The following is a 14,973-nucleotide window of genomic DNA, read 5'->3' as shown; positions in this document are numbered from 1 at the left end:
TTTTGAGCACGTTGTACGTGCTGTAATTGGCCATACAACTGATACAATAAAGCATTGCGATAGTCCAGCTTTGATGCTATATCGGCATGGATGAGAATGACGCAGGAATCCTGAGACACATACGATGTGTCGGCTGATGTGTCAAATTTTGCAGAGAAGGGAGTGGATGGCAAATCAGGTAGTGCTGATGTGTTGTTTGAATCTATGATCGACATCACATAAATGTATAAACTGCATTTACAGTTATCATAGAAATCAAACTTTATAAGTGAGATCTGAACTTTTTAAACAAATTAAAACATGTCACCCCTTCAAGCTATTAATGTAAAACTAATAACTTGGCATGTTTATAGTGCTAGACTACATAAATAAAATCTTATAGGAAAGAAGACAAAGTCAATAATTTACACTTTAATTCTGCTGAAGTCACTGTTTAGCAGAATTTTGAATTAGTATTGATGTGTTGGAAAGAACACACAAAGTCTTATCACTGTTTTACTTATGAATAATTTTATCTGAGGAAAAAATATGAATCCCTTATGTGTACGGGTCTCATAATTTATTTGCTTTTCTATTAACTTTCAAAACAAAATGAACAATAAAAGTAATATATTAAAAATTCAGTAGCTGATTAATCCCTTATCAAACAATATTTCAAGCTCAATAAAAAAATTGATAAGAAATTTTACGGCCACATCATTGTTGCACATGACTATGATAAGGGACAAACTTTGTCTTCTGTGAATATTTATATTCTTAATATGGTTGTGCAAAACCAAAACAGACCAGTGTGGGCTGCCAATGATGGTACCAAGATTGCAATGATTCAAACATGACACCAGCAGGATGAAAGTTATAAGTTTGAGAACAATTATTTTTCTGCAAAGAATAAAGATCATCTGAACAGTAACACTCCCTGAATATTCATCAGTTTCTCACAAATATAACTTTTTCATAATTTTTAAAGATTAAAAGTGACTTATAACATATACATATCATTTTCTTTCTTACAAACAAACAGAACTAAAACACTGGAAAATGCATAAAATCTAAATCTGATGCATCTAAATGCATTAGAAAGCAGACTAGTTAGATCATTTTAGAAGTTCTATGGTAGGCACAGAGATCTGTGACAGCATTCCTGGGTCAATCTTGACAAATGTAGCATGCTAGCAGGGAATGCATACCCATTCCAGACACCTGGTACCACCACTGAGCAGTGGTTCAAGATTAAGCTATTGTCACTGTCGTTATCTGCTTGTTTTTTGGACCTGGTAAATTATTTACCTTGATTATCAGACCTATTTTGGTGTCATACATCTAAAGTTATAGCTATTACAACCATGGTGGCGACATAACATATCTACTCATTGAAGGTGGTATGCACCTCAAAAGTGAAAGGCTGAAACTTTTGCTCAAACTTTCCTCAATGAAACTTTTGACTGTTCTCGTACCAAATCAAGAATAAAAATCAGGGGCTGCCATGCACACTTTGCAACTAGAGAAACATATTACCTTATTTTTGAAATTCAAAATGGCCGCCATCCCTGTGTTAACTATATGGGGGAAAAGAAAATGTTCAATTTAAAAAAAAAAACAGAGACAGTGAAATTTTTCTTACTCTAAGAGCTTTAAAGTAAGCCTCCACATGTGGTAGATCAGACAAGAATTGTAAAATATTTGGAGTCTGAATTTCCGAAGCTCACTCTGCCTTAATCAGAAATATTTTGATATGGTTCAACAATTTTGTGTTTTTATCCTAACATGTCAATATTATGCAAAACATTTTGTGAAAGCCACCCAAGTAATCACACTGGAATTACAGGAGGTATGACTGATATGACAAGCAATGTGACACTGGCTACTGTGGATTGGAATCATAAACTATCAGTATATACATGTATGTGATGGGTTGAAATTCTTTAGACTGTGAAGAGATTTGTTACAATAATCCACCAATAATCATTCATCAAATTATCTAGTTTTAAAAGACTTAAACGATTCACCTGCCATTGAACTTGAATAACTATATTCTACAAGATCCTAATTATTTCTCGCTCACAATTCAAGAGGCACTAAACTGTACTTCACACAAAGAACTATTTCTGGGCATCTTGACTTCAATATGCAAATGACTGGTATTCACAGAATTATTACTTCCTATGTATAGTTCAACAAAAGCCAAGATTGTACGCTCAAAGTAGTGATTGAAAGAGATAAAATATCTGCAGACATGTAGCTTCAAGTGATTGATTTCTACATCTCACTACTGTGAAACCTGTTAAAACAGACCTGTTCATTAAAAATACTGGCTCCATGACAAGGGACTGTAAAATTCTATTCTCACATTTCTCTGGTGAAAGACCTTCCATACCTTTTCAGAATACAGAAGGGTTACTTTACAATTTACAACAACTGCATTTGTGACGAGAAGGTCACAGAAATGGCAGGAAAGGTTTTATACATGAGTATTGTAGAGATCACACAAAAATGAAGTATGTATTTATATATTTTTTTACATTATTAGACAATTTTTAAAATCATAAATCAGTCTGCTCTCTGCAAATACATTTCTTCTGAATATCTGTAAAGATATGTATTCCTTCATATCATCTGACCAATGAGAGGTGGAGTTCGGCTGTGTGAGGACAAGGGCATGACTATGACCTTGCTTTCAGGCACTATACAACATGATGTGGTAGCTTAGCAACCTGTAGGCAGAGATGTGGGGCAAAGGTCAAATGCCTGAATGCAACATACAAAGCAAATGAAGGTTCAGACTTGTACTTCAGACAAATATTGTGCAAAGACTTGGCTAGTTTTAGTATCTTCTACATATTTAAGATCCACTGTAACTTTTACACAATTCACACAGATAAAGTTGAATCACCACCCGACTAACATAACTTTTATTTTGGTATTATACGAGCAATCTGAATGCTCTATGTCGACATAGCATTGAACCAATTTTGCGCCCATCAAGAGAGGAGTCTAGGGCTGACACAAAAATCTGATAAGTTTCGCATGACTGATGGCAGAGCCAACAAAAAAGTTGATAACTTTGTATCCAATTTGTGTAAATGATACATTTCTCATAAAACCATGATTGAATAATAGATAATATACATGACTCATTAAATCCTGGTCGGAAAGGTACATTTTTTTACCAATCAAATGCTAATTTTTGAAATTTTCACAATTTAGGCCAGTACATTTAGTTTTCTTTTATTTGTTTTCATTTTGGCATTGTTTGCTGAGATTTCTCCTGATATGATTGACTATCTTACTCGTTTAATTGCATTTCTTGTGAGCACAGTCCATCTATCAAGAAGGGGAGAGTGTTCCTCTCTGCCAATGTGCATTCACATGTATCTCAGTTGGAAATTTAGGTGTGTGACGTACAAAGTCTACATGGGTGAACTGTTACACAAAGAAAATTCAAAGGTGGCTTTCATGAACTTGGTTAAACTTGACTGTCAGAACTGCCTTAGGACACAGAGCAAGGACTCATGGGTAATAGCTTGGACTCCGGATAGCTGTCATAGGTGGATCAAAGGTCATACCTGGGGTGACCTGGTGGTCCGATACAAATTACTATAGAAGGTTGGGCACATCAGTCAAGACATATATGAGTACATAGTCTGGTGTCTAGGCACAATCTAGCCTCAAGTTTTTGCTGTTGAAATATGAGAAGAAACGGTAAATCTATATAGTAAATATAAAGAAGAATGCAAACAAAGGTACCATGGTAACACATGATGAATTGCATATACACTGTACATCCCCCACGGCACAGAGGTTCAATAACAGATTTAGACTTTAAGTAAGACTTTGTCAGTTTTCATGGCAGCCAATCGTGATACAATCTCTATGAGTTTGTTAGGAGCGAAACTGCACTCAGTCAAACTACAAAGAGGATGCACCAGTTTAGAGACATGGAATCGAAATAGGGTATCTTGAGTTTGGTAAAGGAGACAAGGTCCTGTAAATTAGGCTTAACCGTAGACTACCGGACTTGTCTCCTTTACCAAACTCACAATCTGTACAATAACAAATCATAAAGTGTGTACAATCCAGTATATCAGAGATCTTCCATTTATGCAAATTTGCACTGTTTATGCAATTTTATATTTCAAGTGCCAAAGGCCAGACAGTGTGTTGAGTTCACTGAGTCCTACTAATCAAACTCCAGAAGTACATCAAGATAACACTTAACTATAGTGACACTTGTCTAGTATACGGTATATTGACAGATATCAAAATTTCTTAGATATGGAAAGATATTTTCAGGCACTGACTTGCAAAAATACATATTAGCTTGAACTATGATTACTGAAACAACTGAAGTTAAAAAAGCAAATTTCTTTTGAATTTGACCAAATACATTAGTGTTTTGAAATAAAATACATTCATTTCGTATACTCAGGCATAATTGGAAAATTGAAGCTACATGTATGTAGTTATGTGGACAGCTACACACTTTGAAACTGTATAGGGATAAGGTGAATCCCACTGTTTATGCCTACGGACATCACACCCACTACAGAGCTTTTTAATCAGAATGCACAGCAACCCAAGGGATATTTCACAAGTCATGATGATATCAATTACAATTTAGTATATCCTTTTTGAAAATTCTGTGTAAATTCTGTGCTGAAGGTTCATCAAACTATTTTTACTGATCTACCAGCTTCACTGTAAGGCATATGAATTGTACATGTATCTCTGCACTAGCATATCCAAGTGGAAACTTTCCTCTTGGTATCCTTTACTATTGATGAAGACTCCTGGCAAAGTGAACCCGCTGAAAAGGATTGAATCACAAGAACCGGCACTTTCTTGAGTCAAACCAAAGCTTGTACATGAAATAATTTCTTTGAGATTTATCAAACATGTTGAAAAACGAGTACGTGTACCTATTACGGCATAAAATCCAAATGGAACCTTTGGAAATTTCACAAGGTCTAGAAAACAATTTGTAGAAGACTACTGTTTTCAGTTGACTGGCCCATTTGAGCACAGTTAAATGTCAAAGCAATCAGCATGTCACTCTGATGGCTTGGTGTAAATTATGTTTGGCTCAATGAAGCATGAATTTGTTATTCCTACAGTGACAGCATGTTGAACCTTGCAATAACCTGAAGCAAAGATGCACAAAAAGCGTGATTGGTGAAAATTTCTATAAATTAGCCCTCTAGGCACAATTTCCACTAGAACAGGATTTCATTCCAGTATCAGTGTACACACACTGGGGACAATTACCCGTATAGGGAAGATACTGAGCTACCCATGATGCTTTGCAGTATAAACCATCATTAACATCTCCCCTGACATGAAAGAGCTATTATTTATTCACCCTTGGGTCACAAAACTTGAAATCAAAATAAGGCACATTCCATATGGGGAGAACATAAAAAAAATTATCAATGTCATGACACATGACAGTTTGTATAAAATCATGAGTAATGGTCTCTTCATCATTTTCCATGGAATAATGGCTTCAGAAGCTCATTGTCGATGCCATGAACAAACTGGCCTGCAGGATCAGATACATGTTTATGGTATTGGGGATAACTGTCATGAAATTTTCAGCGATTTTTTTAAATATTACCGTAAAGTCATCCGTTTTAATCAAAATACATGTATCCCAGTGTTTATCAAAACCTCCTCTGAAGATAGTATTTCTTACAATGTACTATGTAGAAATACTTGCAACTTTGCCACAAAAAGCAGTAACGGCTTTTACAATCAGAAAAACAATCCACAATTTACCACATGGCTCAAACCATTAAAAACTTTATGGTATACGCTTGGCTATAGTATTACAGACTGACATCACTCTACAAAAGTGTTTGAAAATATTTGACTACACAGTAACACTGCAATATCATTGTAACACAATACTTTCTGCATGATGTATTCCTTGTCATGAATGTTACAGGCAACTTGGTTCTGGTCAATCATCTGCAGATTTTTCAAAAGTTGCCATTCTACATTCAACTCAGCGTTTCTGATGAGTGGTTCCAGTAATCTAAAAGCATACAATGTATTGAACAATGGACAAAGTCTTGCAAATCATTTTTTCCGACTCTTGTGTGGTCAAATGAAAGCAAAATTGCACTATTTTTAATTCAACTCTTGAGAGCAGCAGGTCAGAGTTCCTCTGATTGCAATACTGTGAACTGTTATTCCTGCGCAATATTTGCCTGGCAGTTATTTTTCTATTCATGAACAGCTAAAAAAAATTCCATTTATAATCACTGGTTTTCTATATCTTTGGTAACGTCATATTACATTTAAGTGTTTCAAGTAGGCTATGCAATGATCTTATTAATAGCAATAAAACTGACTACTTGAATGTGACATTCAATATTTTCATGTTGCCTTCAGCTATGTTTGAAAATGCAAAAAATCTTTTTAAAAATAATTAGGCACATTATGAAGCCGATAAGCGTCTCTCTACAGTCTATGATGTTTTATTAATGCAAAGTAGCTTTCACATTAACCTTTATGAACATAATACGAGGGGATAAATTTCTGTATCATGGGGATTTAATACCGAGACCTGTTACCGTGCATAGTTTCAAAGTGGTATAATCGAGCTAGTATCATTAAGATGATGTATGTTGGTTTTGCAATAATGATACTGATTGATCAGTACCTTGGTTAAACCAGTTAACATCAAGTTAACTCTCCGGGGAGTTTAATACATGTACACACTGGTATGTAACACTACAACGCCCATCAGGTTACTTGCTACAACCCCTGTCAGTTTCAATGGTACAGGCTAAACACACTCAATGGTAAATTCAAGTTGCTTTCAAAGGCACTCCACCCTCACCCCCAGCCCACCCCCACTACACCCACCTCTTTAAGTCAGCGGTACAATTTCTCAGATTACTTTGCACAACTCTGTATTAAAGTGGCACTCCCACTTGGTAACTTTTTAAAGCATATTTTTTTAATGCCAACAGTTGATATTTGGATGTGGTGACTGCGCGCGGATCGCGAGATATCGATAAAAAAAATGTATTCAAAAAAGGAAAAGTTGTGAATTCGGTGGCCCACCTAAATTCAGCTTCCGAACATCGAACATTCGGCAATGGGGCCATTGTAAACTAATCTATGGAGTACGAAGTCTATACTGACGCCGCTGTACTCCACAGTATGCGTCGGTGATCGGTCATGTCCCGTGGGAGAAAGCTGAGTCTTACTGACTTGGCGTATAAACGAAAGACAATTTTTGCTGATTCCACCAGAATTCGCTTAGGTGAGTAGCACAATTATGTGTGGTTGATACATAGCGGCCGTCGCGTGGTATGCATAGACGCATACCACGCACGCGGCGTACAGTGTGGCAGACGACAAAAGTAGTCATCGGAGGCGGACTAATATTTGACACGTAAAAACTGATGTTTATGTGGTATTGGTAAAAATATAATACAACTGATTTAGAATAATGAAAACGACAAAAACTAAGGAGAGTTTTAAAAACTTACCTGAGGTAAAGGCATAATGCTGTATACAAAGTCTTTGCAGTGGGAAGTAAATTAATCACGTCATTCGAACTTATTGTAGACTCCCTAGAATATCGTCAATCAGCACAATAACAAACCTTCGGGGGATTTCGGGTCAAAATCAAAAACGATTGTAAACCTTCGGGATGTGAAAAATACGCTCGGGAAATGACATGTTTTTATCGATATCTTGCGATCCCCCGCAGTCGCCACGTCAAATATTGACTGTTGGCATTAAAAAAATGTGTTTTAAAAATGTTACCAAGTGGGAGTGCCTCTCTAAGGTAGTATGCACCTCGAAATTGAAAGACTTAAACTTTTGCTCAAACTTTCTTCAAAGAATATTTCAACCATTCTCTTTAAAAATCAAGAATAAAAAATGGGGGTCACCGTGCAAATTTTGGAACAAGAGAAACAAATTACTTGAGATATACCAATATTTGAAATTCAAAATGGCCACCATCCCTGTGTTAACTCTATGGAGAAAAAATAAAATTTTTGATTTTCAAAAAACTAAGCAAGTGAAAAGTTTTCTTATGCCAAGAGCTTTAAAACGAACCCCTACAAGTGGTAGATCAGAAAAGAATTGAAAAAGTTTGAGAGTCCGAATATCTGTCCCCGAGGCGCGTTCTACCTTAAGTTCAATTAGTACTAGCTCTTTGGTGGCATTACAACAACCCTATCAGTTCCACCGGTACGAGTACAACCCCATCACTTGCAATCGTACTGCCAAAGACATTCTATTGTACAACTCTACATAAACTTTGTGCAGAACAGCATCCATAAGTTCTGATGGCATGACAATGGTCAGAGTGACAGAACCAGTATGCTTGTAAAAAAGTATGAAAGGATGATGCTGTGTATTAGCAGATTATATGGGTATAAAATCTGATAGAAAACCAGATCAAACATATGGCTCCTGTAGCTATATATACAGGAACAAAACATTGGGATTGAAAACTGTGAGATTCCTTTTTTTGCTCACGTGTTCACACACGTGAGCATATGTCGCAGCGATGTCTGTCTGTCTGTCTGTCTGTCTGTTGGTCTGATATCTCAAAAACAGCTGATCAGATCAGAATCAAATCTGGTACATAGATTCAGTTAGCAAATGGCAAGAACTGATTAGCTTTTGGTGCTGTGGCTTGTATACGTTTTGCTCATTTGCATAATTAATGATTTTAGAAAAAACGGATGTACCGGTACATTGAGAACGACTGCACACAATTTGAAGAGATTTTCTACGAATGTTGATCACATCAACATATATCAGCTGTGAAAGGAATTAAGGATTGACATTAAATGTAATTCCTAATTTGCATATTGAATGAACTTTCCTAATTAGGGATATTTATCTGAATTGACTCGACCAAAGTTGACGAAACTTGCTATGTACATTGAAGATACTATGATAGAATATTATTGGAAGTAATTAAGCATTTTTACTTCAGGCAATTCCAAATTTGCATATTTAATGAACTTTTCTAATTAGGTATATATATCTCGATTGACTCAATGAAAGTTGACTAAAATTGCTACATACATTGAAGATACTACGATACAACAATATTCAATGTGTACAATATGCAAAGTTATAGTTGACAAATGAATTTGCGTCTGGACTGAAATTTAGTCTCAAGAATGACATGGGACATCACATGAGGCTGCTGGGAATGTTGGCAAGGTGAAGACTAATTATTATGATATAGTGTGGTTTGATGAGTTGAAATTATTTTAATTCTATAAACAGAACAAAAACACTAAAAACACATCAAAAGTTATGACCAAAAGTGCTTTATGGTAGTTCGCACCTTGAAAATAAAAGACTTTAACTTTTGCTAAAACTTTTCTCAAGGTGTCTTTAAGCTATTCTCTTTCAAAATCAAGATTAAAAATTGGGGATCGCGGCTCAAATTTATAAAAAAGCACAACTCTGAACTGTTTTCAATTTATTACGTTGCTCTGTATCTTTGAAAGTTTCTGTAATTTTTCAGAATTTACTTATGTTCTTGATTTCTATGCCAAATGGATTTTCAGAAAACAGATTTTGATCAGACTTATAAACTGGATACTGGATTCTATTGCATAATAACAACATGGATGAAAGGTGAAGGCCGCCTTGCCGCGGTGAATATGAAATCGTGTCAGTTTGACTTGTGAATTCCTCTAAGCTTGTGATTATTAATCTCCTATATTTAGTAAACCGCTTCAAATTCCTGAGCTGTTCAGGACCTGATCCCTGGGAACCTGATATGTGTCGGTCATATAAACTATGATATTATAAGGCCATCGATGTAACTACGCTTTTTACAACCACACCATATCAAATGTCACAGATGCATGGTTCTCTCAACTCATTTCATCTCGATGATATACAGCAACAGTGCAAAGTAAACAATTCACTGGCAGAGTATGATTATAGTGATTTCATATACCTGGTACGGCCACTCGCAATACATGCAATACTACTGTAGTGGTTCAAGATGGACCTGTAACTTCGCAAGTAAGTGTTTTGTCTGTGGTCCCAGTAATTTTATAACCACAGCAATATAAAATTAGATTATTTAGTCCATTTCACGACAGCTGACATACAACATTAAAACATTTAGATAATTTCCTGAGTATTATAGGACTATTTGATACATTGTTTGAATACATTTGCAGTAATACATTGTGCAAAAATTATCAAAAATTTATAAAAGTGTAAATATCAGCATTCACGTTCTGTATCCATCCACCAACAGCATTAATCAAGTATTCCCACACAGGTTCCTGCAGGAAGGGGTGTTACAGAACACTAATAACTTTTGATAAGAATGGTAACTTACACAATGTGGGATTATAAATCACAAAGGGATCTCGATTTCAATGTAAATTTTAACTTTGATATTTTAAGCGAAGACTCTAAATCTGAGCATGTATTTGATTTATTTGAAGGACTACATACACAGTGTCCTTGACATTAATTTGTCCATAGAAAGTCGTAGAACATTTGCATGGCTGGGTTATTTAATAATCAAATCAGATGTGAATAAACTTTGACACAATGTGCCCGTAGCTTGGCCTGCTTTGTCACGACTCAGATGAATAAAGTCAACGGCTTGACAAGTTATAACTTTTTCAGAAAAGGTACCATACATTTGATACTCAGGATTTTCGGGCAGTTACTACACTGTCTGAGTTGAAAAGGTTCTCTTTATGTCGTCATTCAGATTTTCTGCTGTGACAATTTTTTCAGACCGAGGCAAGGTTCAGTACCTTTAACCTTCAATTTACTATTCTTATCAAAATTTTGAACATATATGAATCATAGTATCAATCCCTGAGGAACCAGTAATAACGGTTAGCCACAGAGACAAGCTTGATTGTTGGCAATACAAGTTTGATAACATCTTATGTGTATATTGATTATCAAAATGGCAACTTCTCACATGCTGGTGGTCTGACACTTGTCTGCGAAAATGCTGATATGAGTCACAATGTAGGTTTACGAAAATGTCCAGTCACTGAGATGGGTCAAGTATCAGCAAATAAAAACGTGTCCCAGCATCAATCTCTTCTAGTTATCAAAAGATGGCATAGAGCAGGTGCCACAATTTGCTGTGTTACAGTGAACTGTCTGATGCTAAGCAACTTGCTGTAAAAAGGAATACATCATTCAACCAAAGAATTTTAATAAACAATTTATCGACTAGAGTTATCAACGTCAGACTGTTTGCTTTTATACTGCCTCAATGTGAGGGCGCCAGCAGACACAATGTCAATAAACTTTTGTAAGGGCAAGGTTTTTAAATTATAATTACCTTGACAAAGAAAGTCACTATGAGAAAGTAGTGCGTCGGCACAAGTGTATGCTAATTTATTGAGTGACAAATTGGTTTACAGAATGAAGAATCTCAAGATGCGGGCTTTATTCAAATGGAAATACTGTGGTGGCATATTTTATGTAGTGACCTCTTTTATGTGGTGTCTACCATCAATCAATCTTTGAATTGCATGAGTCGAACGCACTTTACCAATGACAAGTTTGCGAGTGAATGGAAGTATCTGAATAAAATCTGAAGCAACTTCAAATTGATCACTACAGCACACACAATGAGCAATACGCAGGGTTCAAAATTCTTGATACTGCACATGTGGCTTGGTGTTTATCAAATGGCTAATACTTGTCCTCGGGCTACAAGTCTGTGTGTCAATGTATCCTGGTTACTGAACAACTCTGAGACTTGTGTACAGCTGCAGGAAGGATTACTTTTCATATGTAGTGGAATGACTTCATTTTAATACGGGCATGCAAGAGAAGATCATAATACGATAAAGAAAAGCCACCAGTTTCACCCTAAAATTGTTAGAACTTTCACTTTAAAGGGAAAACAGAGAAATTTGTAGGTCCCCAGTTTTATATAAATTCAACATTTTGTTTCCCTTTTAATATATCTACAATAGAAAATTATGAAGTGATACTTAAAAAAAAATATCGATTCTATCTTCATTTTGAATCACAGACTATAGAAAAAAATTCTACTCAAAGCTTGGAAGCAACATAAAAACATGTCAACTGTTTATAAGGTTAAAGGTAAGCTGCTCCCTGGGAGTTACAGGTCATAAACTATAATCTTAAGGTCAGAGTCAGTGAACACTGAAATCAGTATTTAATGACCTTAAAGTTCAAACTTTCTCCTTCAAGTTCCATGTAATTTAATGCATTATTGCCTTGAAAATGAACGATTTAAACTTTTGCTAAACGTTCATAAAGGAAACTTCAAACCATTCCCTTCCGGAAATCAATGATCAAAATAAGGGTCAACATGCAAAATTTAATGCTAGAGAAACAAATTATTTATATTCATAGACACTTGGAATTCAAAAATGGCTGCGGTCCCTGTGTTAATGCAATGGGGAAAGGTAAATTTTAAGTTTTCACAAAAATAAGATGGTGAAAGACTTTACTTTTTGATCATCAAATGAGTGAACGCAATCAGTAGACAAAAAAAAAATTGTAAAAATTTGAGAGTCTGAATGTCTGTCGCTGAGGCTCAGTTAAACTGTCATTACCAATCAGTACTCTGGATATAAATGTGTATGTTTAAATCTATTCGTTTTATTCTTGCATTGAAATTGCTTTGAGATGAAATTTATGATATGTTTGCAAGTTTTTAGGTAGATTCAACTAGTCTGGGCAAGAATATGGCTAAGTATCAGATTCACAGCAATCCTATAAACATTGTACTAGTCAGAGTCAAAAGCTATAAACCATCATTACAGATATGATACCTCCCTCCAACATCAACAGGAAAAAGTTAATGTTTCAGTTATAATTGATTTCGTGCTCAGAGAGTTCTTTTCCTCACCATACAAACAAGAAAAAAAACAAGTCTCACTTTTGTTACATATATGGCTTTAAAATATGAAGGAATTTTGTTGTGAAAAGTGAAAAAATCTTTGAATCAAAAATATTCAAGCTGCTTTAATACAGTGGAAGTATAACCTTTTGATCTTCCATCCACAATAACATTTATTGGTCCCTAAACAGAGTAATGCATGGTTTGACAGACTTCGTAAGTTAAGTACATGTAATTGCACAATCTTCTTCAACTTTCTTTGAGAACAGAAAATGAAACGGGGCTTGAAATGAACAGCAGTTTCTGGTCCCTTGACGACCAAACTTCTGTTTGGAATAGTGATTTCTACAAATGGTTCCACTGTCTCCCATAGGACTACCACCCACATATTATATATCAGTGTTTTCAACAGCTTGGAAAAATAGAGGGGTGGTCAATTTCTGTAATAATGATTTATTTGCACATTCTGTTGTTGTGAAAATGCATTCTTTTAAACGTATGGATAGAGCTCTCCAAAAACTGAGGATAGGCCCATCCTTCAAAATCTGCTTGTGGAGAACCTGGTACATTGTGTATAGTAATCAATGCTGAAAAATCTACACCGTCAAATAAATGTTCTGAGTTGGTCACAAAATGTTGCCACCAAAACAAATATGATTTATTGAACTTCTACACCATCTAGGACCATAGTATAATGTTACATGTATGTCCAAAAAATATACATCAGAAAAAAAAAACAAGGAAATTTAAATCTGTTGGAAGATTACAAGATACAAGATACATGAAACTTAAATAGCAGCAGGTATTATTACTTGTACTTAAAGTACTATATATATATATATATATATATATATATATATATATATATATATATATATATATATATATATATATATATATATATATACAGATGTCTTCATGGGAAATTATAGTGCTTGCTGCTAAAGCAGAGAGTTATAAATAACAATTAATAAATAATAACATAAATCTGAAGATTGCAGGATGCATGAAACTTAAGTAAAAGATTCATAAATCACATTTATTAAAGGGGCTGTAACAATCAATGAATGCCGGTATATGGGTCAAGTTGACCTCTCATGTACGCAACCTAAAATATCTTAAAGGTCGGAAAGCAAGAGAGACCTCTTTCCCGGCCAAGAACCAATATGAAAAAAGAACATTACGGCACGAATGTAGGCGATTTACGGTACTGTTTGGAGATAATGGGCCGACGATCCTTTGTAGGGAGTTCCACACAATGTCACCTCAAACTCGATGATAGAGAAAACACAAAAGGTTGTCTACAGTGCTCTCTCTACAGCGACGGTGGTTTTCCTTGTTCTTATGGTGTTTTCATTGTTTTAAACCGCGGAAAGGGTTAGGAACGATACATTACGTGCATTGGTTGACATTCCTTATGAGTTTCACCTACCTGATCTGGTTTACCTTCACTGGAAAAGTGGCGAATCGGTGCCATCAAACAATCACACAGCCAGCTAACTAGCCATACGTCGACGAGTTTCGGAACATTGCTGGCGCAGTGGCGGGATCCAGACAGAGTAGCAGACGTTTTTCGGGTGTATGGTTATGCCACCGGGGAAAGACCAATATTTCGAAGTTCTCACAAAGCTAAATTTACCGAACTTTGAGACTCTGATAGTTGTGAACTACCTCGATGTGAGGATTTCACGGCAACTCTCCACCACCACGCTCAGAAAACATACTATTTACTGGGGCATCCAAGGTCACGCCTTCCATGCAGCCGAACATTTGTCAAGGGCTGCTCAACTGCATCTAAATTAGCTCTATCGAAAGGTAATAAAGTAGGAGGGAGATTCAAATGAATATTGTGAGTTCGTAAAGCCAATTTATATGTGGATGCTCGTATGACTTTAATGCCCTTTGTTTCTTAAAATGATCAAAGTAAGCAAAGTTATGTTTCACACAGTCTACTTTCTTGAACGAGGATGTACAGACGAAAACTAGGTCGCACAGGTCATCGACAGGGATTACCATAGGGTATACACAGTCAAGACCAGCGAAAAGTCGGACACGTCCCTTCTATATAGGCGATAACTGTATGTAAAATTGTAAAATAATGCGCCTACGACCTA

The 14,973-nt window shown here is 35.7% G+C and overlaps 1 protein-coding gene across 2 annotated transcripts in view; it reads right to left on the bottom strand.

The window, feature by feature from the left end:
- Positions 1-14,621, bottom strand: part of LOC139143325 (vitamin D3 receptor B-like) — a 91,368-nt gene extending 76,747 nt beyond the window's left edge. For both annotated transcript variants that reach the window (XM_070713560.1, XM_070713561.1), the window contains exon 1: positions 14,292-14,621. The gene's annotated coding sequence lies outside the window, so the exon portion shown is untranslated. The remainder of the gene's footprint in view (positions 1-14,291) is intronic.
- Between the last annotated feature and the right edge of the window lie 352 nt (positions 14,622-14,973).

The sequence above is a fragment of the Ptychodera flava genome, chromosome 11 (assembly GCF_041260155.1).
Source record: "Ptychodera flava strain L36383 chromosome 11, AS_Pfla_20210202, whole genome shotgun sequence".
NCBI lineage: Eukaryota > Metazoa > Hemichordata > Enteropneusta > Ptychoderidae > Ptychodera > Ptychodera flava.
This window is presented reverse-complemented; position numbering and strand designations above follow the sequence as displayed.